Consider the following 25,991-nt stretch of genomic DNA (forward strand, 5'->3'; position numbering starts at 1 on the left):
TATATCTTTTTGGAACTGATTGATCATAGGCCTCATTGAGATGAGCTCAGTTAAAAGCATTATTTTTTATTATTTTTTATTATTATTTATATTTTATTATTTTTTATTAATTTGAGCAATATTCATTTAAAAACTGAGGTGCATAAGCTCAGATCAAGGAGGCCTATAATCAATCGTTTCCAAAAAGAAATATCAAACCTGTGCTAATTTAAAGAAATCAAGTTGATTATATCGAATCCAATATTCGGTTATAATGTAGCATAATGAGAAATTTATGAAAAATTTTTTTGTAGGCTGGTAATTTTTGACTGGTGACACCACAAGTGTAACAAGGTGGGGAAAAGGTAATTATAATTTTGGGAGTTGATGTACTCTGTGTGAGCAAAGTCGGCAAGTTTTAGTCCAATGCGATAAAATTATAATTTTTTGGCAAAAGAAAATGACTGGAACACAACATGAGGGTTAAATTTGGATGCAGAATCCAATTCAGATTTGAATGTAAGGAAGTTGCATTAAAATGATTTGAAATGTAGAATTTCAAGAAATAAATGTAGCTGTCATTTTCACCTAGAAATTGTGAAGAAAGTTTTGAAAAAACTTTTACTTTTGGAGGTTTAAAAGCCTTGCGGACAGAAAATGAATGATAGATAGAAAAATTACATGAAGTTGTTTTGAAATACAATGTATAAATTTAGGTGAGATAAAGAATCAGATCAAATGAGAACAGGTGAACCTGTTGTTTTTTATCCAAGAATGCATAAAACAAATTATTTTTGATTTGTCACTGTTGAAATCTCATTTCATAATTTGACAACAGGCTTCAGAGGGTAGTGAATGCAGTACAGTTGTTTTCCAATCATTATCCATCCTGCTTCAAAATGACTGAAAGAACCATTAGCAGAACCACTGAGGAATCAGATTCCCATCTTTAGTCTCTAGAGAGAAAACGCACAGTGAACACGTCAAAGCTTTTGTTAACTGTACAAAGACAATGCAGTTAGTGTGTGTTTGTTTATGTGTGTGTGTGTGTGTGTGTGAGGGTAGTACTCAAGACTGGGTGTGTTTTGGAGGGGGTGGGAGACAGCTGCCAACTCCACCAGGTGCGGTCGATGATGAAAGCACCTATGAAAGCTGTTCCTTTTGCTCGTTATCGCTGTTCTCTGAAGAATTCTCTGGAAATCTGCGGGACCCAGGCGGCGTGTGCGTCTGTGCCTTTGTCTTTAGGGAAAGGGTGACAGTCGAGTTTGGGCTCTGCTGTTTTGTATCAGTTCAGGGGTGGTATTTTCAAACTTCTAAGGAGTTGCCATGAATGCTGTAGCTCAAATCCGTGCCATGTTTTAAAGCAAAATCAAAAAGGGGAAATTTGTCCACAGTGTCGATGACAAGTTCTTTGTTTTTATCTAATACTAATAGATATTTGAACAGTGGCCACATTCACATGCACATGAATGCTGTGTACATGTATACGGGAATATCCCAATAGGATGTTGTAAACATCTTTTCCGCGATAATGTGCAAGTAATTGTGGTCAATAAGAAATGGCAAATTTTAAAATGCAGCTTTTATTCTTTAAACAATCAGCAAGAAGCTTGTTTGCACCACAGAATACAATAAATAAATAATTGTTATTGCACATTTCTATTGTACAATTCTGATTTGTTTTCTTGCAGTTCTGAGAAAAAAGTCAGACATGCGAGATATAAACTCAGAATTGCAAGATAGAAACACAATTGTAGGAAGAAAAGTCAGAATTGTGGGATATAAACTCACAATTCTGAAAAGAAATAGCTGAATTATGAGATATACACTCGCAATCGTAAAAAGAAATCAAAATTGGGAGTTGTAAATTGCAGTTAATTAACTTTTAATTAACAGTTGATCGTAAGATATAAACTTAGTTCTGAAATAAGTCTGAATTGTGAGAAATTGTTGTAAACTCCAATTCCAAGTAGAAAAAAAGCCAGAATTGAGATTATTATGAGACAATTATGAGATATAAATACATAATTCTAAGAAAAAAGCCTGATATGTGAGATAACAGTCATACTTTTATTTATTTTTTTATTCTGTGGTGGAAACGAGCTTACATGAAAAGCACCTTAGAAGGAAAATTTTCCATTCAAATTAAATTTCTCTTTTTTTTTTCTTCATAAGACAGACATCAGTTGAACCTTCATCTCTAATTATGTCCATTAGAGGAGATAATGTTTTTCTAGTAATTAAACTTTCATGCTCTAATTTTGTACAAAAAGCCAGAGGGTAGATCGGATATGACTTTTTAGAAATGAAAAACAAGGGCTTGATTCTGTTGGTCTGAGCGCAGGGCCTGAAGGAACGCCCATAGACACATGATGATTGAATCAGTTCGGATTTAGCCCAAGGTGATGGCGTCTGATATGTGTATTGTGTTAGTTGTAGGGTGATGACCACTAGAGTTAATCTGAACATTAACAAGACCTCTTCCAGCTGAGACATTTCTTTAAAGTGTCCTTAGACTTTCAATCTTTTATGTAACATTTCAAAGTGCTTTTGTTCTCTTGTCGTGTGTTGACTTCAGAAGGACAGTCACTTGAAAGATGTTTGACGATTGTAACATTTAATTACTGCTTTAAAAGAAATTTCCATTCAAAAGAAAAATCTGTCCACAATATTTGTATGACATTGAATTTCATAATGTCTGTATTTCTTATTAAATTATTTTATGTGAGATTTTGCACACGTAATGCACAGATGATTTTGTATCTTGAACCACAAATTGATTATATTTTCATTGCAATTATTTGTAAGACATTTCAAACTAATATTTTACCTTTGCTAACGCAAACTATTTTGTATTGTGTTTTCTTTAGGTATGACTATGATAAAAGCGATTGCAATGTAATTGATTCAATATTGGACCCTTTGCACATTTGCCTGAATTAATAAAAATGTATCTCTGCAGTCTAATAAACATTTCCTCTTGAAAACATTATTTTATTATTTTTTATTATTAATTTTAGCAATATTCATTTAAAAACTGAGGTGCATAAGCTCAGATCAAGGAGGCCTATAATCAATCGTTTCCAAAAAGAAATATCAAACCTGTGCTAATTTAAAGAAATCAAGTTGATTATATCGAATCCAATATTCGGTTATAATGTAGCATAATGAGAAATTTATGAACAATTTTTTTGTAGGCTGGTAATTTTTGACTGGTGACACCACAAGTGTAACAAGGTGGGGAAAAGGTAATTATAATTTTGGGAGTTGATGTACTCTGTGTGAGCAAAGTCGGCAAGTTTTAGTCCAATGCGATAAAATTATAATTTTTTGGCAAAAGAAAATGACTGGAACACAACATGAGGGTTAAATTTGGATGCAGAATCCAATTCCGATTTGAATGTAAGGAAGTTGCATTAAAATGATTTGAAATGTAGAATTTCAAGAAATAAATGTAGCTGTCATTTTCACCTAGAAATTGTGAAGAAAGTTTTGAAAAAACTTTTACTTTTGGAGGTTTAAAAGCCTTGCGGACAGAAAATGAATGATAGATAGAAAAATTACATGAAGTTGTTTTGAAATACAATGTATAAATTTAGGTGAGATAAAGAATCAGATCAAATGAGAACAGGTGAACCTGTTGTTTTTTATCCAAGAATGCATAAAACAAATTATTTTTGATTTGTCACTGTTGAAATCTCATTTCATAATTTGACAACAGGCTTCAGAGGGTAGTGAATGCAGTACAGTTGTTTTCCAATCATTATCCATCCTGCTTCAAAATGACTGAAAGAACCATTAGCAGAACCACTGAGGAATCAGATTCCCATCTTTAGTCTCTAGAGAGAAAACGCACAGTGAACACTTCAAAGCTTTTGTTAACTGTACAAAGACAATGCAGTTAGTGTGTGTTTGTTTATGTATGTGTGTGTGTGTGTGTGAGGGTAGTACTCAAGACTGGGTGTGTTTTGGAGGGGGTGGGAGACAGCTGCCAACTCCACCAGGTGCGGTCGATGATGAAAGCACCTATGAAAGCTGTTCCTTTTGCTCGTTATCGCTGTTCTCTGAAGAATTCTCTGGAAATCTGCGGGACCCAGGCGGCGTGTGCGTCTGTGCCTTTGTCTTTAGGGAAAGGGTGACAGTCGAGTTTGGGCTCTGCTGTTTTGTATCAGTTCAGGGGTGGTATTTTCAAACTTCTAAGGAGTTGCCATGAATGCTGTAGCTCAAATCCGTGCCATGTTTTAAAGCAAAATCAAAAAGGGGAAATTTGTCCACAGTGTCGATGACAAGTTCTTTGTTTTTATCTAATACTAATAGATATTTGAACAGTGGCCACATTCACATGCACATGAATGCTGTGTACATGTATACGGGAATATCCCAATAGGATGTTGTAAACATCTTTTCCGCGATAATGTGCAAGTAATTGTGGTCAATAAGAAATGGCAAATTTTAAAATGCAGCTTTTATTCTTTAAACAATCAGCAAGAAGCTTGTTTGCACCACAGAATACAATAAATAAATAATTGTTATTGCACATTTCTATTGTACAATTCTGATTTGTTTTCTTGCAGTTCTGAGAAAAAAGTCAGACATGCGAGATATAAACTCAGAATTGCAAGATAGAAACACAATTGTAGGAAGAAAAGTCAGAATTGTGGGATATAAACTCACAATTCTGAAAAGAAATAGCTGAATTATGAGATATACACTCGCAATCGTAAAAAGAAATCAAAATTGGGAGTTGTAAATTGCAGTTAATTAACTTTTAATTAACAGTTGATCGTAAGATATAAACTTAGTTCTGAAATAAGTCTGAATTGTGAGAAATTGTTGTAAACTCCAATTCCAAGTAGAAAAAAAGCCAGAATTGAGATTATTATGAGACAATTATGAGATATAAATACATAATTCTAAGAAAAAAGCCTGATATGTGAGATAACAGTCATACTTTTATTTATTTTTTTATTCTGTGGTGGAAACGAGCTTACATGAAAAGCACCTTAGAAGGAAAATTTTCCATTCAAATTAAATTTCTCTTTTTTTTTTCTTCATAAGACAGACATCAGTTGAACCTTCATCTCTAATTATGTCCATTAGAGGAGATAATGTTTTTCTAGTAATTAAACTTTCATGCTCTAATTTTGTACAAAAAGCCAGAGGGTAGATCGGATATGACTTTTTAGAAATGAAAAACAAGGGCTTGATTCTGTTGGTCTGAGCGCAGGGCCTGAAGGAACGCCCATAGACACATGATGATTGAATCAGTTCGGATTTAGCCCAAGGTGATGGCGTCTGATATGTGTATTGTGTTAGTTGTAGGGTGATGACCACTAGAGTTAATCTGAACATTAACAAGACCTCTTCCAGCTGAGACATTTCTTTAAAGTGTCCTTAGACTTTCAATCTTTTATGTAACATTTCAAAGTGCTTTTGTTCTCTTGTCGTGTGTTGACTTCAGAAGGACAGTCACTTGAAAGATGTTTGACGATTGTAACATTTAATGACTGCTTTAAAAGAAATTTCCATTCAAAAGAAAAATCTGTCCACAATATTTGTATGACATTGAATTTCATAATGTCTGTATTTCTTATTAAATTATTTTATGTGAGATTTTGCACACGTAATGCACAGATGATTTTGTATCTTGAACCACAAATTGATTATATTTTCATTGCAATTATTTGTAAGACATTTCAAACTAATATTTTACCTTTGCTAACGCAAACTATTTTGTATTGTGTTTTCTTTAGGTATGACTATGATAAAAGCGATTGCAATGTAATTGATTCAATATTGGACCCTTTGCACATTTGCCTGAATTAATAAAAATGTATCTCTGCAGTCTAATAAACATTTCCTCTTGAAAACATCTCTCCATTCATGTGCCTTCTTTTGTAGCATATGCATTCAGAAGGAAATTGCCAAGTTGGTTTTTGTGCTTTCTCTGAACATAAATTGTCCACTGCACTCTAATACATTTTAGAGTGAATCTCAAATTCTCATTGCATAATATTTATATTTGGGCTTAGGGAGCTTATTTTTCTATTATACAGACAGACCGATACACAGAGACAGATAAATGGATAGATAGTGGGACAGATTGGTGACTTGTATGGTTTTCTATCCATGTGTAGATAGATAGATAGACGGACGGACAGACAACTGGATAGATAGATAGACAGACAGACAGATAGCTAGATGGATGGATGGATGGATGGACCGACAGATGGATAGACAGACAGACGGATAGACAGACAGACAGACAACTGGATAGATAGATAGACGGACGGACAGACAACTGGATAGATAGATAGACAGACAGACAGATAGCTAGATGGATGGATGGATGGATGAACCGACAGATGGATAGATAGACAGACAGACAGACAACTGGATGGATGGATGGACAGACAACTGGATAGATAGATAGACAACTAGATAGATGGATGGATAGATAGACAGCTAGATAGATGGATGGATAGATAGACAGCTAGATAGATGGACAGACAGACAACTGGATAGATAGATAGATAGACAGACAGACAACTAGATAGATGGATGGATGGATGGCTGGACGGACAGACAACTGGATAGATAGACAACTAGATAGATAGATGGATGGACGGACAGACAACTGGATAGATAGATAGATAAACAACTAGATAGATGGATGGATAGATAGACAGACAACTGGATAGATAGACAGACGGACGGACAGACAACTGGATAGATAGACGGACGGACAGACAACTGGATAGATAGATACACAGACAGCTAGATGGATGGATGGACAGACAACTGGATAGATAGACAGACAACTGGATAGATAGACAGGTGATAGATGGATGGATAGATAGATAGATAGACAGACGGACAACTGGATGGATGGACGGATGGACAGACAACTGGATAGATAGATGGATGAATGGATGGATAGATAGACAGATGATAGATGGATGGATAGATAGACAGACAACTGGATAGATAGACAGGTGATAGATGGATGGATAGATAGATAGATAGACGGACAACTGGATGGATGGACGGATGGACAGACAACTGGATAGATAGATGGATGAATGGATGGATAGATAGACAGATGATAGATGGATGGATTGATAGATAGACACAGACGGATGGACAGACAACTGGATAGATAGATAGATAGATAGATAGACAGACAGACAGACGGACAGACAACTGGATAGATAGATAGACAGACAGACAGACAGCTAGATGGATGGACGGATGGACAGACAACTGGATAGATAGATAGACAGACAGACAGACGGACGGACAGACAACTGGATAGATAGATAGATGCAATTTGAGATATAGACAGACAGATAAGTATATGATTTAAGAGATGTTCAATAAAGAGATGATGGATATTTTTAATCCCAGGAGTGAACTAGCAGACATGTGTCCATCTCTGACCGAAGGGTGTCGCTGTGGCTCTGTATAAAGTGTTAGCGCACCGCTCCCTGCCTCAGTTTCATTCCCGAGAGAAATGACTTTCAGCTTCAGTGTTTCAGAGTCTGTCTGTCAGTCATCCACGTGTTGCGCTGCGCGTCTCGCGTCCTGGCGGTTGATTCACCGGGAAGTTTCGATGCTCCGGGAATAACAGCACAAACCAGAGCCCTGACAGGAGCCGCGAGCGGACTGGACTTTTCCATGTTTGACACATTAACCAACAGCAGATTGTGCTGAAGTGTTACTGAGGCAGGTAGAGTGACGGAACGCTGTAAACTGCGGAAGGTAAGACGTATATATGGTTGTGACGTCACGGCGCTACATTCAGTGTTTGATGTTACATTTGTTCTTTGATGTTTGTTACATTTGTTCTTTGATGTTTGTTGCATTTGTGCACCGCTGAGCTCACAACGAACCAGTTTAACACAGATTAACCAACGAAAGAGAGCACAACACAAAAGACTGTCTGCAGGTCATTTAGGATGCGAGCAGTTATTCCTCAAACACCTTACGTGCCTTTGTGCCAAGTTGACTTGTTACTTTTCTGTTAAAACTAGCAAATGAGACTATATATTTAAAACTACTGTTATGTAGTTTAAGGAGATTTACACACACACAGAGAGAGAGAGAGAGAGAGAGATTCAAATTGATGTATATCGAGATGCTTATGTAAAATATATGATTAAAATAGACACCTAAGAAGAGTAAATATTCCACAAGTACATAGTGATTTGCCATTTTCAACCCTTTTTTAATATAAAAAAACTCTGAAGACTGTCAAATAGAATTATGGTAAAGGGTCAAAGGTCATCACCCATGGTGGTTTAGGTGTAATATCACGCCCTGAATGGTTAAAATAGCTGTCTGCTGTAATGGAAACCACATTAGATGGTTTAAAATGACCACAGGACTGACTAAGAACCGCTTTACATGTTTCAAACGCAATTAAAAGTGAGTTGCACAAAACTAGCAAATGAGACTATATATTTAAAACTACTGTTATGTAGTTTAAGGAGATTTACACACACACACAGAGAGAGAGAGAGAGAGAGAGAGATAGATATTCAAATTGATGTATATCGAGATGCTTATGTAAAATATATGATTAAAATAGACACCTAAGAAGAGTAAATATTCCACAAGTACATAGTGATTTGCCATTTTCAACCCTTTTTTAATATAAAAAACTCTGAAGACTGTCAAATAGAATTATGGTAAAGGGTCAAAGGTCATCACCCATGGTGGTTTAGGTGTAATATCACGCCCTGAATGGTTAAAATAGCTGTCTGCTGTAATGGAAACCACATTAGATGGTTTAAAATGACCACAGGACTGACTAAGAACCGCTTTACATGTTTCAAACGCAATTAAAAGTGAGTTGCACAATAGATTTTCATTTATATGGCAGCATCAAAGCCAAAGAGATCTTGTTATTTCAAACCTCTGAATCAAGTTGAGCCAGACGTGAGCTTTGGTGTGTCAGCGTTTGACTCTCTCCACCTGTCGGTGTGTGTGCAGCAGATGTTTTTAACTGCAGTTAAAAAAGTTGAGTCCCTTATAAGGAAAGAGTCATTTAGTTGAGAGAATGCAAAAATGGATCTGTCTGAGTGGGAGACGAGAGCAAAGTCTTGTCACATTTGACACGACGAAAGTTCAATTGAGGCATGATTTTAATCTGTTAAATCTCTTTATACCAGAGTAAAGAGCAGAGCATTTGAGTCGCACGCAGACCACAAAACTGACCGATGACTGAATTTAAACCTTCAGATGACACTTAGCTCACATCTGCGATCTGTAAGTTACCGAAACTACACATGTAAACCCGCAACGTGCTAGACACATATGTCACTGCCATAAATAACCGAAATGTGTGTGAACGCAACCATTTTAATGACTCCGATACAGGACTGACAGCTGTATGCTGTTTGAGTACCATGTCCAAAACTTGGTACTTTTTTTTTAACTGTACCATGGTTTTCTTTGAAGTAGGTGACTGATGTAAATACCATGGAATAATATTGTAATCATTCAGTACCGTGGTACATATTAAATTGCTATAGCATTACCGCTTGAGTACTTTGTATAAAAGAAGCAGGTCTAAAAGTAAATGCATACATTATGAGTGGGATTGAACCTGTAATAAGTGCACTGTCACTTTAAATAAAAGCGTCTGCTGAATGACTAGTTGGTTAGTAGTAGCCTTTAATCTGTGAGGTTTTAATAGTCTTCATCTCAGACAAAAGATATTAATGATAGCGTCTTGGTTCAGTAGACTAAGGAATGATTTCAGCAGGCTTCGTGATCGCTGAGCAGATGTGCTGCTGTATCAAGCAGGGATGTCTTGAAGCATTTTGGCTCATTTTCACCAAATCAACACCGTGGTCGGTCCTTCACACTCCGCAAGCGTGCATGAACATGGGTAGAGTTCATCAATGCCAGAAACACTCCCTCTCGCTCTCTTTTGCGTTGCCTTCTTCAGCACATTATGCATCCACACATGACTGCCTATGAAAACCGTCAACAGAATAACAACAGAATAATTGCTGTTTTGTTCCACTGAAATGATTCTCTTTTTGTCTCAATAGCTGCCTTTCTTTCTTTCTTTTTTTCTTTTTCTTTCTTTCTTTCGTTTTCTTTCTTTTTCTTTCTTTCTTTGCAAACATTCTGCTAATTCTTCAAATAATCTCTCTCCTTCTGTCGTTTCTCTTTCGTCTTCTCATTTCCGTGGTTCTTCTTGTGGTTCAGGGGATTTTCTGTTGAACTGATTAGTCTGTGTTTCGTGTTAATAATCTCTAGTCTACATCCCTCTGCCCCTCTCTCATGTGCTTAGCACTGCAATACTGCGTAATGAGGCCTACGGTCGTGTCCCATGTGCACTATATACTAGTGGTCAACCAATATAGGTTTTTTTAATGGCCGGTACTGATGCCGATATCTACAGGGCAGGGTCAGCGGTGGCCGTAATGCTGATCTGTACATAAGACAGTTTAGTAATGGCAAATGAAATTGAATGCTTATTCATCCAAGCATTATTCACAGTGTACATAGTATCTGTAGTATTTTTGAAATGGTTAATGTATATACATCTCAGTGTCCCACACCGTCAAGTTAAAACTTCTCATTTACTTTCACATTAATGCATTCTGCAGATGCTTTTATCCAAAGCGACTTACAAAACAGGAACAAAAGCATTTTCAACTTTGACCCCTCTATTGTGTTTCATTCTGTTGTGCTGTTGTTAAAAACTGTCGATCAGGGGGCATGATTAAATTAGTTTTTTTATTATTAATTGGTCTAAATGAATGTGTTAAATGGAGCGCTGCAGGGATGAAATAGCCTCATATTTAGGCTTACCTGGAATTTAGCATCACCCTAGTTTCCTTGACAAAAACTAGGGATGCACGATATATCGGCCACCATATCGGTATCGGCCGATAAATGCAAATTTTTTCTGTTATCGGTATCGGCCCGATAAGAAAATGTTGCCGATATCTTAAAGCCGATAAATAATGCATTATTTCCTTCAGAGACACTTCAGATGCGCGCTGTTCGTTTGCAGCCTTTTGTGCAATTGTACATTGTAATATTGTGTTTATTTGATATATATCTGATTTATCTCGTATAGAATGCGTTTGGTTAAGTTAAAAGAGCGCTTCAGTTTACCGGTGAACATCTTTAGCTCAGCGCACGCAGCTCAAACAGCAGTGCACAACATTAATAACTATGATTGGGAATGTCGTGTATATAACATTCTAATGAGAACATTATTATAATAAAACGTTGTGAATTCTTTGGGTTTAGTTGCCGTGTTTCAGCGCGTTGTTATGGGAAGAGCGCATCCACAACAGGATCACACATTCTGACTATAGCATGCAATAACTGCATCATTTTGTACATATATAAGTTGTAATATTATGTTTATGTGGTATTAATATTAATCTCAGGATGCATTTCCTTGAGTTAAATAAGCTGCCAGCAAAACGCTTCAGTTTACCATGTTCATTCAGCTCTTCAGCTTCAGCACGCGCAGCTCAACGGCTGCTATTTAAAACAGTGGTATTAATTTGTTACTTTTTCAAAATCATTAATACATTATTAATAACAACAACCACTTGTATTTTTCTCTTATTATTTTCATCAACAATATAGTTTAGTAATTAAAATCATTTAATTATTGTCCGTGCAGAGGCTATTCCGTTTTATTGATCTGTGGCGCATTCATTTTGATTCTTTACACGTGTAATGATGTCCAGTGACTTGTTTGCATTATTTATGCATTATTTTATTTATTTGTAAGACTTTTTTATGACTAAATTTGGTAATGGGAGAGTAAAAATATTTTTAAAACGTACACCGTTCAAACTAGGCTGCTTATGTTGAAGTGTTCGGGATGTGGCTTTTAATGATGAGAACTTTTTTGTAATCAGGCTCTCAAAAAGTATATAAAAATTTGGATATAGATTTATCGGCCAACATATCGGTTATCGGCTTTCAAAAATAAAGAATTATCAGTTATCGGTATCGGGCAAAATGTTCATATCGGTGCATCCCTAACAAAAACCCAATGGGATTTTTCCATTGGCTTTTGGATTATTGCTGAAAATATGCTCTGTGACCAACAAAAGTTTGATTCGCACATGTTTTGTTCATCATGATAGTCTTAACAACATTTATGAATTTTGGAAGCCTAAATACAATCGCCATAAGTACACATCCAATGTTAGGCTATAAGCAAACTACACCACGGTCACATGACTTCAACATCGCCACCATTAAGCTTCCAAAATCTTTCATTACATTCTAAAATTTAATTAGAAAGTTTAAAGGGATAGTTCACCCAAAAATGAAAATTCTGTCATCTTTTACACGCTCTCATGTCGTTCCAAACCTGTATGAGTTGCTTTCTTATGTTGAACACAAAAGAAGATATTCAATGGAGGTTGCCATTGACTTCCATTAGTATTTTTTTTCCCCTACTATGGAAGTCAATGGCAACCACCGACTGTTTGATTACCAGCAATCTTCAAAATATCTTCTTTTGTGTTCAACATAAGAAAGCAACTCATACAGGTTTGGAATGACATGAGGGCGAGTAAATGATGTCAGAATTTTCATTTTTGGGTGAACTATCTCTTTAAGTTAAACAAAAATTGATGATGTGATGACGTGACGACGTTTAATGTCCCCAACAAACTCTGTAGTCCCTTTTAGCCACTTGTTATAACAACTGCCTCTTTCAAGACATATAAAATCACAAGCAGGAATTACTGGTGTATTTTATGTCATAGAATAAAATGGGAAAATATCTTGAGCTTCTATTAAGACATTATCTCAGACATTCAACCAAAAACCCACTTGCTTATAGGCAGAATGAACCAGAGGTTTAAAAATGCTAACTTGTTTACGGGTTTAATGACTCATTCATGCAGTGCTCTGTACAGCACCTTTTTTATTAGTAGTTGACAAGGCTGTTCGATTTTGCAAATGATACAGGAAATAACACTTTTGTTAATCAGAAATGTGGACTGAGTTATTGACAAAGTATCAGCTAGTTTTATAGCACATATATTATATTGCTCGGTCTTTTGTTGCTATTAAAAGGCTTCCTGAGAGCATTTCAAGGCTGACATGTGTAGTAACTCTGTGCTCTGTAAAAAAAAAAAATCATTTTAATCCATAAGATGTTTTATAAGCACACAGGAAGTGTAATTCTTGCAGCGTTACTCTGTGGAGTTTTTGATAAGATGCAATCTATTTTTTACTCCATGCAGATTCTATCATAGTTCAGGCCCATATGGGTGTTACATAAGCACTGAAATCCTTTTGTTTGCCCCATCGTGCATGTAGAAACCCCCATGTGTCTGTGCTGATGGATTAGCCTGGTAGCTCTTGCCATTGTTCGTCCTTTAATCAATCCAAGAAATTCACACAATTTACAATGAAAGATTCCAAAACATTGTTATTCAACACAAAACTAACTTGCAGATTGGTTGACTGGTGGATCTCCTGGTACAGCCCTAACCGAATTTATTGATCTACACCGAAAGATACTCGAGTACGAAAAGACTTGGAATATAATTGCGCTAATCACTGCAATGATTTACATACAAAATTGGTTATTATGAAGTGCTAAATGAATTCTACCCATTTGGAGTGTGATGCATTTGAACTAAATCCAATTAAGCCGCTATTGTGCCCTTAGCCTCGATTTTACTTTCAGATTTGGCTTTACTTTCATTCAAAATGCCCAAACCTGGAGATTCTGAAGAGGTTACGAGGTTGACATTGACTGCTCTCAGCATTCAATCTGGATTATAATGGGATTTCCTTTCAAAAGGATGAGACGAAGTAGCTCTTGCCATTGTTCGTCCTTTAATCAATCCAAGAAATTCACACAATTTACAATGAAAGATTCCAAAACATTGTTATTCAACACAAAACTAACTTGCAGATTGGTTGACTGGTGGATCTCCTGGTACAGCCCTAACCGAATTTATTGATCTACACCAAAAGATACTCGAGTACGAAAAGACTTGGAATATAATTGCGCTAATCACTGCAATGATTTACATACAAAATTGGTGATTATGAAGTGCTAAATGAATTCTACCCATTTGGAGTGTGATGCATTTGAACTAAATCCAATTAAGCCGCTATTGTGCCCTTAGCCTCGATTTTACTTTCAGATTTGGCTTTACTTTCATTCAAAATGCCCAAACCTGGAGATTCTGAAGAGGTTACGAGGTTGACATTGACTGCTCTCAGCATTCAATCTGGATTATAATGGGATTTCCTTTCAAAAGGATGAGACGAACACTCACACGCTCACACACACCAGTGTACCTACCAACCCCCCGCTCGAACGCATACATACACACACGTTGTATCGACACAAAGAAGACATCTGTTAGTGCATTGTTAATCAGTCATGAACGAACTCAGGGTTATCCCGAGGATCACAGGCGCAGAAATTGACTCCGTGAAATTAAATTAAGGAAGACCCATATGGTATGGGGTGTTTATTGACTATTACTTGATTTTCCGATGAGCTAAATTAGTCTTTAACTGCCATTGTTGGGATTTTGTGTTGCTTGTAACAATAGGTTATGGTGTCTGTTTGGGAAGTACTCGACTACGCATTCATACAGGTATGCAAAATCCCATCGTAATGATAAAGGATGTAAATTAGGAGAGGAAGCAGGAATACAGGTCTGACCAGCCAAACGGTGTGCGTTTGTCAGTGTTTATGTTGCAATTGTGTGTGTGTGTGTGTGTGTGTGCTAAGAGAGGTCGGGAATGAGAGGAGGTGAAGGGGGATGGGGTCGCGTGCATCAAACACAAGAGAAAACGCACAGCCGAGACTCAGCAAGCGGCCAAAGGGCAAGAGGAGGGAGGAGAGGGCAGATTTTGGCATGCTTGTGTTGCTACACCTGCTCCAGAACCAGATTAACTCACCCTCACTATTGAGTGTCTTATCCCTAGAAACATGCTAGCATATGTGAGCCGTTTTGTTTGTTTTGTTTCTGTCCGTTTAGAGATTAGTGCTACTGGAAACCATGTGTTGTGTGTGTGTGTGTGTGTGTGTACGCACCAATGTCACGTGTTTGAAACTTCCCAGGGCACCCTTGCAAAAACAAAACATTTCTCGCAGCCACCAGACAGGAGTTTAAAATCCTTTTTGAACCTAGCAAGTTAAGCGTTGAAGGAGCTGATTTTGATGTTATCATCTGCTGGAGCTTTGAGAATTGATTCGCTGAAAGATGCAAATTCTGGCATCGTCTGCTCACACCCATGTATATTGGTATGTGTGTGTGTGTGTATGTATATGTGTGTGTATGTATATGTGTGTGTATATGTGTATATATATATATATATATATATATATATTTCACACACACACACAGGCTGTATATACGTGTTTGTTTATATATATTTATATTAAATTCAAATTTTTTCTATGAATATATTAAATTATACATTATATAAAATTACATAAAATAAATTCAATTATATATTTTAATAGTTAAATATAGTTAAAATATAATAAAAATATATAATATATAAAAATGATACAATAAAATATATAACATATAATATATAAACATATATAATATATTTTATAATAAAACTATAAATATATTACATATAAAATGTATGTGTGTGTGTATGTATGTGTATATATATATATATATATAATTTCACACACACACACAGGCTGTATATACGTGTTTGTTTATATATATTTATATTAAATTCAATTTTTTCTATGAATATATTAAATTATACATTATATAAAATTACATAAAATAAATTCAATTATATATTTTAATAGTTAAATATAGTTAAAATATAATAAAAATATATAATATATAAAAATGATACAATAAAATATATAACATATAATATATAAACATATATAATATATTTTATAATAAAACTATAAATATATTACATATAAAAATGTATAGATAAATTGTATGTATAGATGCATTTAAAGCTCCATTGTAGCTCTGAAGTGTCATAGATGATTAAATTCAAACCTGGCAAGTTTACAAATATGAGTGAGAACCAGTAAATCTATTTTTTTTCTCTTTTGTCTATGGCAGAGGTCGACACAAAGCGCCTTTTGTCATTTTTCACTATGCCAAATCAAACCCCTTAAAACAATTATTATATGCACAATTCCCTTTTCAAATCATTGTTTGCAGTAATATCCCCTCATTTTCACAAAGTATTGCTCTGAGAGCAAAAAGCACCATAACAGCGGCCCAAACTGCATCATTGCATTGAGCATGTGTTCAACCGCACAGCATGCCCCGCTGAAAGTGCACACTGATCCACGCTGCACAGTCACAGTCTTCTGCGCCGCACTATCAATTGGTTTCGCAAATAAGCCAATCTTCTCTGTGATGTCCAGAGATTTCCGCAGATAATTGGTCACAGTTTAGTTGAGTAGCACAGTTGCGCCCTGCTTTTGTAGCGGTTAACTTCCCATGCAGCCCAAATGAAATCAGTAGTAATTTTGGTGGGAAATGTGCAATGGTGCGTGGTAAAGTGTGTTAAATTGAGAAGATTATTGCACTTTTGTTGGTAGCTGAATGCATTATCAGATTAGCCAAAATCTTTAATAAACAAATATGCAAGGGTTGGGGAAGGTATGCAATGTGCATATTTTTCATGTGGACTCCTATCTAAATAAAACATTCATCATCATTGCATATGCTTGTGTATATTGTGAACTTCACGTTTGAATATCAGCATGAATCAGAACTGCGGCGTACACGACTTACACTTTCAGTCTGTTCCTTACACCAAGTTTCATATATAACTTTAACAGATTTAGTATGTAGAAAATTAGTCATATGAACTGCTTTTATGTTAGTTTTAGGAGCTTGACAAGTCACCTGAAAGCACCTGGAAGCTGAATAAATAAGCTTTCCATTGATGTATGGTTTGTTAGGATAGGACATTATTTGGCAGAGATACAACTATTTGAAAATCTGGAATCTGAGGGTGCAAAAAAAATCTAAATATTGAGAAAATCGCCTTTAAAGTTGTCCAAATGAAGTTCTTAGCAATGCATATTACTAATCAATAATTAAGTTTTGATATATTTACAGTAGGAAATTTACAAAATATCTTCATGGAACATGATCTTTACTTAATATCCTAATGATTTTTGGCATAAAAGAAAAGTCGATAATTTTGACCCATACAATGTATTTTTGGCTATTGCTACAAATATACCCCAGCGACTTAAGACTGTTTTGTGCTCCAGGGTCACATATGGAGCAGCCTGGGCTTTCTCCAATATAGAGTGACATTCAAAAGTTTAAGGCTGGTAAGAACTTTTTTTTATGTGTTTTTTAAAATTTTTTATAAGAAGTCTATTATGCACGTCAAGGCTGCATTTATTTGATCAAAAATACAGTAAAAACTGTAATACTGTGAAATATTATTACCATTTAAATGTTAATATTTTGTCAAATGCTCTCATGATCCTTCAAAAATCATTCTAATATGCTGATTTGCTGCTCAAGAAACATTTCTTATTATAATTATCAATGTTGAAAACATTCGTGCTGTCCAGTATTTTGGTGGAAACTGATACTTTTATTTTCAGGATTCTTTGATTTAATAGAACGTTCATAAGAACAGCATTTATTTGAAATGGAAATCTTTTTATAACATTGTAAAACTCTTGACCGTCACTTTTGATCAATTTAATGCATCCTTGCTGAATAAATGTATTACTTTCTTTCAAAATGGAAGTGTAAGTAATTTTGTGTCCCATTGTGTTTTAGGTTACATGAGGGTGAACAGACGATAATATCCTCTCTATCCCCTTAAATCTGTTTCTTCGCAAAACACATTCATTTGATGGGAATTCGACAACAAACAAAACCCCTGTGAACAAGTCGGCACTCGACGGCTCATGAATTTCAGATGAAGATCCTTTGAATCATATTTACAGAGCTCTCTCTGATAACACCACGTCGGGTCATTGTGGCGGCTCTGGGGTCTTAGTTTGTTTTGCCGCCAGTTTTTGTGATGTCATAATGGGTCATTTGCTATTTTCATGGATCAAATGTGGCGTGTATTAGCGCCGATCAAAGCACGCTTTGTGCGTGTCGGTGTGTTTGAGGTGTGGCAGTGCGGTGGGAGTGTCTTTCAGAGGCGAAGGGACACCCGGATTTTCTCCCTGAGAGATTAAGGCAGAGGCCAGGCCTCCTCGCTGGGTGCAGACAGATTAGGAAACTCCCGGCTCAGACACGGATCGTGTCAAGTGTGGTGACGGAGTGTGTACTTGTGTGTGTGTGTGTGTGTGTGTTTGCGTGAAGGACTCTTGATCACGCCAACCGCTGTGTTACTTTCCCAATTGCCTGTCATCATGCACCCAGCACAATCCCAGAACTTCTGTCGAAGATGTGCTGAAGGTGCCATTAAAAATGCATTACTTTTTTTGATATCCCGTACATTTTCCCAACAGGGTTTCCGGGAGGGCACCTCTTCCTTTCCAAACAATAGCAAAATCTCCATATAAGCTGTAATACATTTTTTTTTTTTTGTTCTAGAATCAGGAATCTCGATTTCTTTGAAGCCCAGCAGCTACGTTATTCTTTTTTGTTTATTATTATGTAAAAAGAATACAGATTATTTTTATGAATTTTTTTAATGAATTATTTGTAATTTTTATAAGGTTTACAGCATGGAGGAAACGGAAAAAATTACCAAATGAATTAATAAATAAATACTGAACAACAGGAGGTATTGATCAAATAATTCAAATAATTTGAATTGAATGAATGAATGAATGAATGAATGAATGAATTAATAAATAAATACATAATCAATCAGTTAATACTGATATTAAGTTTATTATTTAGGATTTATTTATATTTTATATGATTTGTTTCATGGAGGAAAAATAACAAAAATAATAAATAAGTAAATATATATACATTGTAAATATTTATATTACAATTTTAAACAAAAGAGAGGTAATGATTAAACAAAGAAATTATAAACAAATACATAAAAATGAATGATCAGTTAATACATTCTTTTTAAAAATTATTTATGATTTATCATTTCTAATGAGGGATTCAAGGTGGATGAAAAGAAAAAAAATTTAATAAATATATTTTGAACAAAAAGGAGGAAATCAATCAATCGGTTCATACATAAAAGTAAACCACTAAAATGCACAAACATTGGTAAACAAAGTTTTTACATTTTGCAGGAAAATAACTTGCTATTCTCCATTAACCTTACAAAAACTATATTTTAGACAACATTCACAGTAGTAATGTAATTATGATGAAGTTTGTCTTTGTTTGAGTAGGGCACTAGTTTTATTTAGGTTCTATTCATAACAAACAGCTTTGTGTTTTTGTTTTTATGCTTAATACATAAGAAACAGTGGCATTGACCCATGGCTGCTTTGTCCTAAATCCCTCATGCATCTGAGAATGGCAGATACCACACCGTTTGAGGATTTAGTCGGAAATAATCTAGCGTGCATTTAAGCGAAAACGAGGTACTTATCCCCCCTGATGGGCTTCTGGATCGTCGCTGTTTCCCGACTGTCGCCAAAATAGCTGCGATGTGGTTACAGTAGAAGCTGGCGGAGGCGTTCAGCTGCTGCTTCTCTTTCTCTCCGTCTCTCTGTGTGCTTTTGAAATATGGCAGCGCTCTTCACATGAAAAGAGCTCTTCAAACTTAAACCGCTTTCAATGCTCTCCAGTCCTGCTGTAACATCACATTACCGACTGCTGCTCTTTATTTACTCTCATTGACTCACCAAAGGCACACAGACACATTTTTCTCCATTTGGGAAGTGCGCTAACTGAGTTTCTTGGTTTTGCGGTGAGGGGCTTTTGCTCCCTTCAGGTCCTCCTGAGGAGTTTCTACATGGGAGTAATTACGACATGATTGGTGTTCGAGTGGTTTTAGTTGGAACTAAATGAATGTGTTGGGCGAGTTCATATTTCATGATCTCTTTCATGCTTCCTGACAAAGGCAGGATGCTTTTGTGGCCTAAATCGAAGAGCACGGGATATGTTTTTTGTGATGCCCCAAAGAATCATGGGAGATGTAGTTTGGTCGCACATGTCATAAACTCACTAAAACAATAGCATGTAATAGTATGTTCCGATTAGACGTTTACAGGGTGGACAAAAGAGAAAACAAAAACAAACAGTAAATAAGCTAATGAATAAATAAACAATCTGTTAAAGCACTAGGTTACCTAAAAATGTACGTTTGTTGAAGATTTACCCTCATAAAAAAATAGCGCGAATATGAACGTGGTTTTGCGCAGCTTGTCAGTGAACAACGGCTCTGTGTAGTTAATGCTGCTCAATGTGAAAGCCCGCAGTCCTAGTTTAATGTCATCCTCCAAGCAGTCTTCATAAATCTCACACGTCTCCTCTTTCAGTTTCAGATGAGATCTCAACAGTCTCAACCTGTGCTCAGACTTCCCAAGATACTAAAGTCTGCAATCAAAAGTCAGAGATCTCAATATAAACTCAAACGCTTCACACCAAATAGCTGCTATCCACATTCATTTTATAGCTCTATACTCTTATATATGGCAATCGTGTCATACAACATGTCTAGATTTAATTCTCCAAACACATTTAATGAGAAACATCTGAGATACAATTCATATGCAAAGTCAAAAGACCCCATTTTCCACTGACATCAGCTAGGCTGTGTGGCTTACAGGTTAATGTTATATATGTTTATAAATGGTTTCAGGCTACTGTCAGTCTCCTCAAAAGTAGGTGCAGGAGGCTTTTCAGGATGGGACGGCACATTTAGGTGACCCGTCTGGCTCCATTCTAGAATATAATGCCCACTTTTCAATATCCAATCAATTCCTGATGGATAGAATCATAATGTCAAATTTATGAAATGCTGTTTCATATTGACTTTAGCTAAGAAGTCACTGAAGTCTCTTGAGTTTTAAAAGCTCATCTCGGAGCAATTAAAAAGCCCTTTGGGTGGTGATTTAATCTGATCGGGCCACTTGAGGTTTCATACTTATATGAACACATAACATACTGTATACTGTCTGTTTCTCTTTCTTCTCACCCCATGATATTATCTGATGGTAAGGCAGGGCTTTTCCACTCTGAATGTTTAACAAAGCTCCGTCTCCCATAACGGCACGGCAGTCTAATCCCAGAGCTGTTTTTATCACACAGAAATGCACTCGAATCCACACGCCCATAATCTCCGTCTCTCCCACACTCGTTTAGCCACCGTTTATGGACACAGACTCTGACGAATAGATTTCGCAGCTGTTTTGAAGTGTTTTTATTTGTTTGGGTTACAGCGGCCACATGAACGCTTACAATGAAACCGCTGTGTAAAACGGGAAAGGTCGGCGTCTGGGTGTGGGTGTGTGTGTGCCACGCAGAGCTCTGTACTTCATCATGCTGTCTCTCTCTCTCTCTCTCTCTCTCTCTCTCTCTCTGTATGTCTGTCTTTTGTTTGTCTCCCGGTCTCTTCCTCTCTGGGCCTCTGAGTAGTTTTCCTGCAATTGTCTGCTCCTGTTTTCCCTCTGTTCTCTCGGTGTCTCACTCACTCACTCGTTCTCTCTCTCCATCCTGCTTTCGAGCATGTGGTTAGGGCTGTTTGTCTTTGAGGTGCGAAATGCAATTTGGATTGTTAGCTACAAAACGAGGGTCAAGAGGGCACATGGTAGCAAAACCAATTTGCCTTTTGTGTTTCTGTCCATAAAGTTCAAGTGAACCCCTTTAACAACTCACTCAACAGTTCTATTGTACAGCCTAGTGAGCTGCCCTGCTGTCTGCTGCCCACGTAGGGAGCATCCTAACGTGAATGGAATGTCATAAGTGACTGCTTCGGCTCAGAAAGGCTGAGTTACCAAGTTCCTTTTTTGGGAAGTGCAATTGAATGACACTTTAAAGGCAGTGTAGTTGATTTGGTTCAAAAACATTTTTGTTATGCTGGTTGAAAGTCTCTTGAAATATATTAAATTTCTTTTTATATTATTTTTATATATTATATTAAATTATTATATATTAAAGGGGTCATATGATGCTGCTAAAAAGAACATTATTTTGTGTATTTGGTGTAATGCAATGCGTTTATGCGGTTTAAGGTTAAAAAAACACATTATTTTCCACATACTGTACATTATTGTTTCTCCTCTATGCCCTGCCGTTCTGAAAGGCGTCGATTTTTACAAAGCTCAACGGTCTGAAAAGCGAGGTGTGCTCTGATTGGCCAGCTATCCAGTGCGTTATGATTGGCCGAATACCTCAAGCGTGTGACGGAAATGTTATGCCCCTTACCATACTGTGATGCCGTGTCCCGGCGTGACGAGACAAAACCAATAAAAACCCATTATAAACGAGGCATTTGTTGCATCCAGTGGGGACATAATTACTGATTATAATGACTTATACTGTCTTTTTACACCTTGCGTTGCATATCGCTCTGCGTAAACATAAAACCATGTCTGGAGAAAGACAAAAAACAAGTGCTACTCTACACTGCTCAAAACTTTTAATATCTTTAAATATAAAAAACTTACTTGCAGCCAGCATTGTAGTCTACTCTCCCAGGATCAGGAAACAGTCCTCCATAAAATGTGCTGCACACATCTGAATATTTTGGTTGAACTGTTCTGGAACAGTGTTGTAAATACAACTTAACCACTGATTTCTAGTCATGTCCATTTTTGGAAAGCCAAACAAAAGTAGTTTCGCTTTCACAACGAAACACAGCATCACACATGGCGGCCTAGAGTGAGCAGAGGCCGGGGGATAAAGTGAGGAACAGCCAGAGGGCTAGAGTGAGCAGAGGTGGCAGATTCGACAAAGGAGCGTCCGGCGGGCTTGCGGCAACCACATGTGACGACTCCGCTTCGTCCACGGTGAAAGCCGATCTGGCGATCCACAGCACTAAGTTGATGTATTCCCTCAGCGACCAGCAGGGATCAGCTCCAGGCATGACGAAGCCATATCGTCCTCTTTTGGAAGACCAAACAAAGTAGTTTCGCTTTCACAACGAAACACACAGCGTCTTCACGGCAAATCTTCCCACATAGTGAGGTAGACATGTGGGGGTGTGTTAGAACGAGCCATTTAAGGTAGGCGGGGTTTTATAAAGAATATCTCTTTGGATTTGAGACTTTAGTCGTTGTAACTTTACAGATCTTCTTTATGCACCAAGAGCTTGTAACACTCCAAAGAGAAAGGAAAAGATGAAATAGCATCATATGACCCCTTTAATCTAATATTATATTAGAATAAAAAACTCTAATATAAAAACTATTATTATTGTTATATTATATTGTGTTATGTTATATTATACATAAAAAACATTTTAAAGGCAATATATTGTAATGTGGGCAAAAAAGTATTTAGTCAGCCACCAATTGTGTAAGTTCTCCCACTTAAAAAGATGAGAGAGGCCTGTAATTTTCATCATAGGTATACCTCAACTATGAGAGACAAAATGAGAAAAGAAAATCCAGAAAATCACGTATATATATATATATATATATATATATATTATCATTAAATAGTTTGAAGTCAGTAAGATTTTTTTAACTGAATTTTATTCTGCAGGAATGCATTAAATTAAACAAATGTGACCGTGAAGACTATATATTTTTTAACAATATATTTTAAGTAAATATTGTTCTTTTCATCAACCTTCTGTTCATCACAGAATTCTGGAATAAATGTCACAGTTTAAAAAAAATTAATTAAGCAGCACAACTCTTTTCAACATTGATAATAAGAAATGTTTCCTAATTTCTGAAGGATCATGTGACACTGAAGACTAGAGTAATGATGCTGAAAATTCAGCTTTGCATCCCAAGAATAAATTGCATTTTAAAATATATTTGAATAGAAAACTATTTATTTTAAATTGTAATAATATTTCACAATATTTTTTACTGTATTTATTTAATAAATGCGTAAATATTGTTCTTTTCATCAACCTTCTGTTCATCACAGAATTCTGGAATAAATGTCACAGTTTAAAAAAAATTAATTAAGCAGCACAACTCTTTTCAACATTGATAATAAGAAATGTTTCCTAATTTCTGAAGGATCATGTGACACTGAAGACTAGAGTAATGATGCTGAAAATTCAGCTTTGCATCCCAAGAATAAATTGCATTTTAAAATATATTTGAATAGAAAACTATTTATTTTAAATTGTAATAATATTTCACAATATTTTTTACTGTATTTTTTATTTAATAAATGCAGCCTTGGAGAGCATAATGTCCTTTAAATGTTGCAGTTTGATTTGGTTTTGCATCTGCAGTAAAAACAAGTTATATTGACATTTTGCATGTGCTTTTAGAAAACAAATATAAACACAACCTAATATCCAACTAATAACCAAATATAAAACGTCTCCAAAACTTTATAAAAAATTCAGACATTTTTGTAAATTCAATGTAACTTTTCTTTAAAGTTGCACTTTGCTACTGATCACTTTTGGTGCTTCAAATCCATAAACTGCACATTATGTTTAAGTTAAATTTTTTTTTTCAAGTCTAAGTTTCTAGAAGGTTTTTTAAAAAAAGTTCTAATGCACCGAATAACGGCAACCAAAATGCAGTGCTGTGAAAGCAGTGTAAAAGCATTTTGTACTTGCTGGGTCACTAGGTTTTGGAACAGAACTACCATAGTGTGTAGACGAGTCATTTAGATTGTAAAATTAGCACCCGTGACAGAGCTCACCCGCTCGCTCGCTCTCTCCCTGGAGATCTCCAGTCTCTCTGCATTGATTTACTCTTCTAGCTACCTGCCTGCGGCTGGTTGGCGAGGGAGTGTTCACTAGAGCTGTGTGTGTGCATCTGTGTTGGGTTCTGTTTACAGCAGAGGGTCTTCCCAGGCCGGTTTTGGGAGGATGTAGCCCACTCTCTCTCTCTTCAGGCCTCTGCACACACATCCTGAGCATCTTCTCATGTAGCACTTTAATGACAGTGATCTCTGCCGAGAGGGACACCCAGACGGACTCGCTTATTCAAGCCAAAATCTGCTTCTCCACATGCCGCTATCTCTGTGAACACTCTCTCTCTCTCTCTCTCTCTCTCTCTCTCTCTCTCTCTCTCTCTCTCTCTCTCCACAGTTGTCCGTACTTTCTACTCTTCCCCTGTACTTCCTTTAATTCTGTTCTGTTCTCCACTTCCCGTTTGTCTTGTGGCATATATTTATTTTTGTGCTTTCATCAACAGAGGGTGAGAAATCTGAAGGGTAAAGCAGAAGTCTCTGACGTTGATGTAATTTTATATCATATATCACATCATATTCACACAGACACACAATAATAAAATAAATAAAATATAAAATCTTAAACTTAGTTACAAAGTTAACTAAAACTTAAAAAAAAAAAAAAATCAAAGAAAAAAATATATATAAATGATTATACAAAAAAATAAACTCTCTAGTTTTAAGCCTGCACAATTAAATGTGACTATTTTATTTATTAAAAAAAACTTTGTCCAAGAATTACACTTAATTTTATTTTATTTTTTTTATAAATATGATAAAACCATTATCCCTTTTGCACCCGAATGATGTGAGCTTAATTTTTTCTGCTCCTGCTGTTCTAGAGTCAGCTTTTCCTTTCTGACCAGTAAGTAATTATGGGCTGGATTTGAGAAGAGGAAGCTGATCCTAGTGCAGCAATTATGGGCAGTGTTTTCCCAGCCCAGCAATCCGACTTCCCTATCAGTATATGTTCAGATATGTCACCATCATGCTCCGCTCTCCCCATCCTTACATGCACGCACACACACACTCATTCTCCTGTCCTTCAGCCCTCTTCTGTCCATCGTTTCTCTCATTTACTCTCTGCATGTCTCTAAGCTTCCCCCTCTCGCTCTCGTTGCCTGTTTTTCTTTTCGCTTCGCGCTCTCTCTCGTTCCCCTTTGACACTGTGTGGGAGTGAGATTTGCAGGGTAGATTATAGAGTGTGTAATAGTGTGTGTCAGAGGCAGGGCTGCCACTGTAATTGGTGCCTTTACTCCA

The 25,991-nt window shown here is 36.3% G+C and overlaps 1 long non-coding RNA gene across 1 annotated transcript; it reads left to right on the plus strand.

Moving 5' to 3' along the window:
* The first annotated feature begins 7,492 nt into the window (after positions 1–7,492).
* On the plus strand, positions 7,493–18,558 carry LOC107552223 (uncharacterized). The gene is made up of 3 exons (XR_001604843.1): positions 7,493–7,740; positions 17,234–17,296; positions 17,760–18,558. It is a non-coding gene; the product is annotated as an uncharacterized lncRNA (long non-coding RNA).
* The last annotated feature ends 7,433 nt before the right edge of the window (positions 18,559–25,991 follow it).

Source organism: Sinocyclocheilus grahami, unplaced genomic scaffold, assembly GCF_001515645.1.
Source record: "Sinocyclocheilus grahami isolate Dianchi unplaced genomic scaffold, SAMN03320097.WGS_v1.1 scaffold442.1, whole genome shotgun sequence".
Taxonomy (NCBI): Eukaryota; Metazoa; Chordata; class Actinopteri; order Cypriniformes; family Cyprinidae; genus Sinocyclocheilus; species Sinocyclocheilus grahami.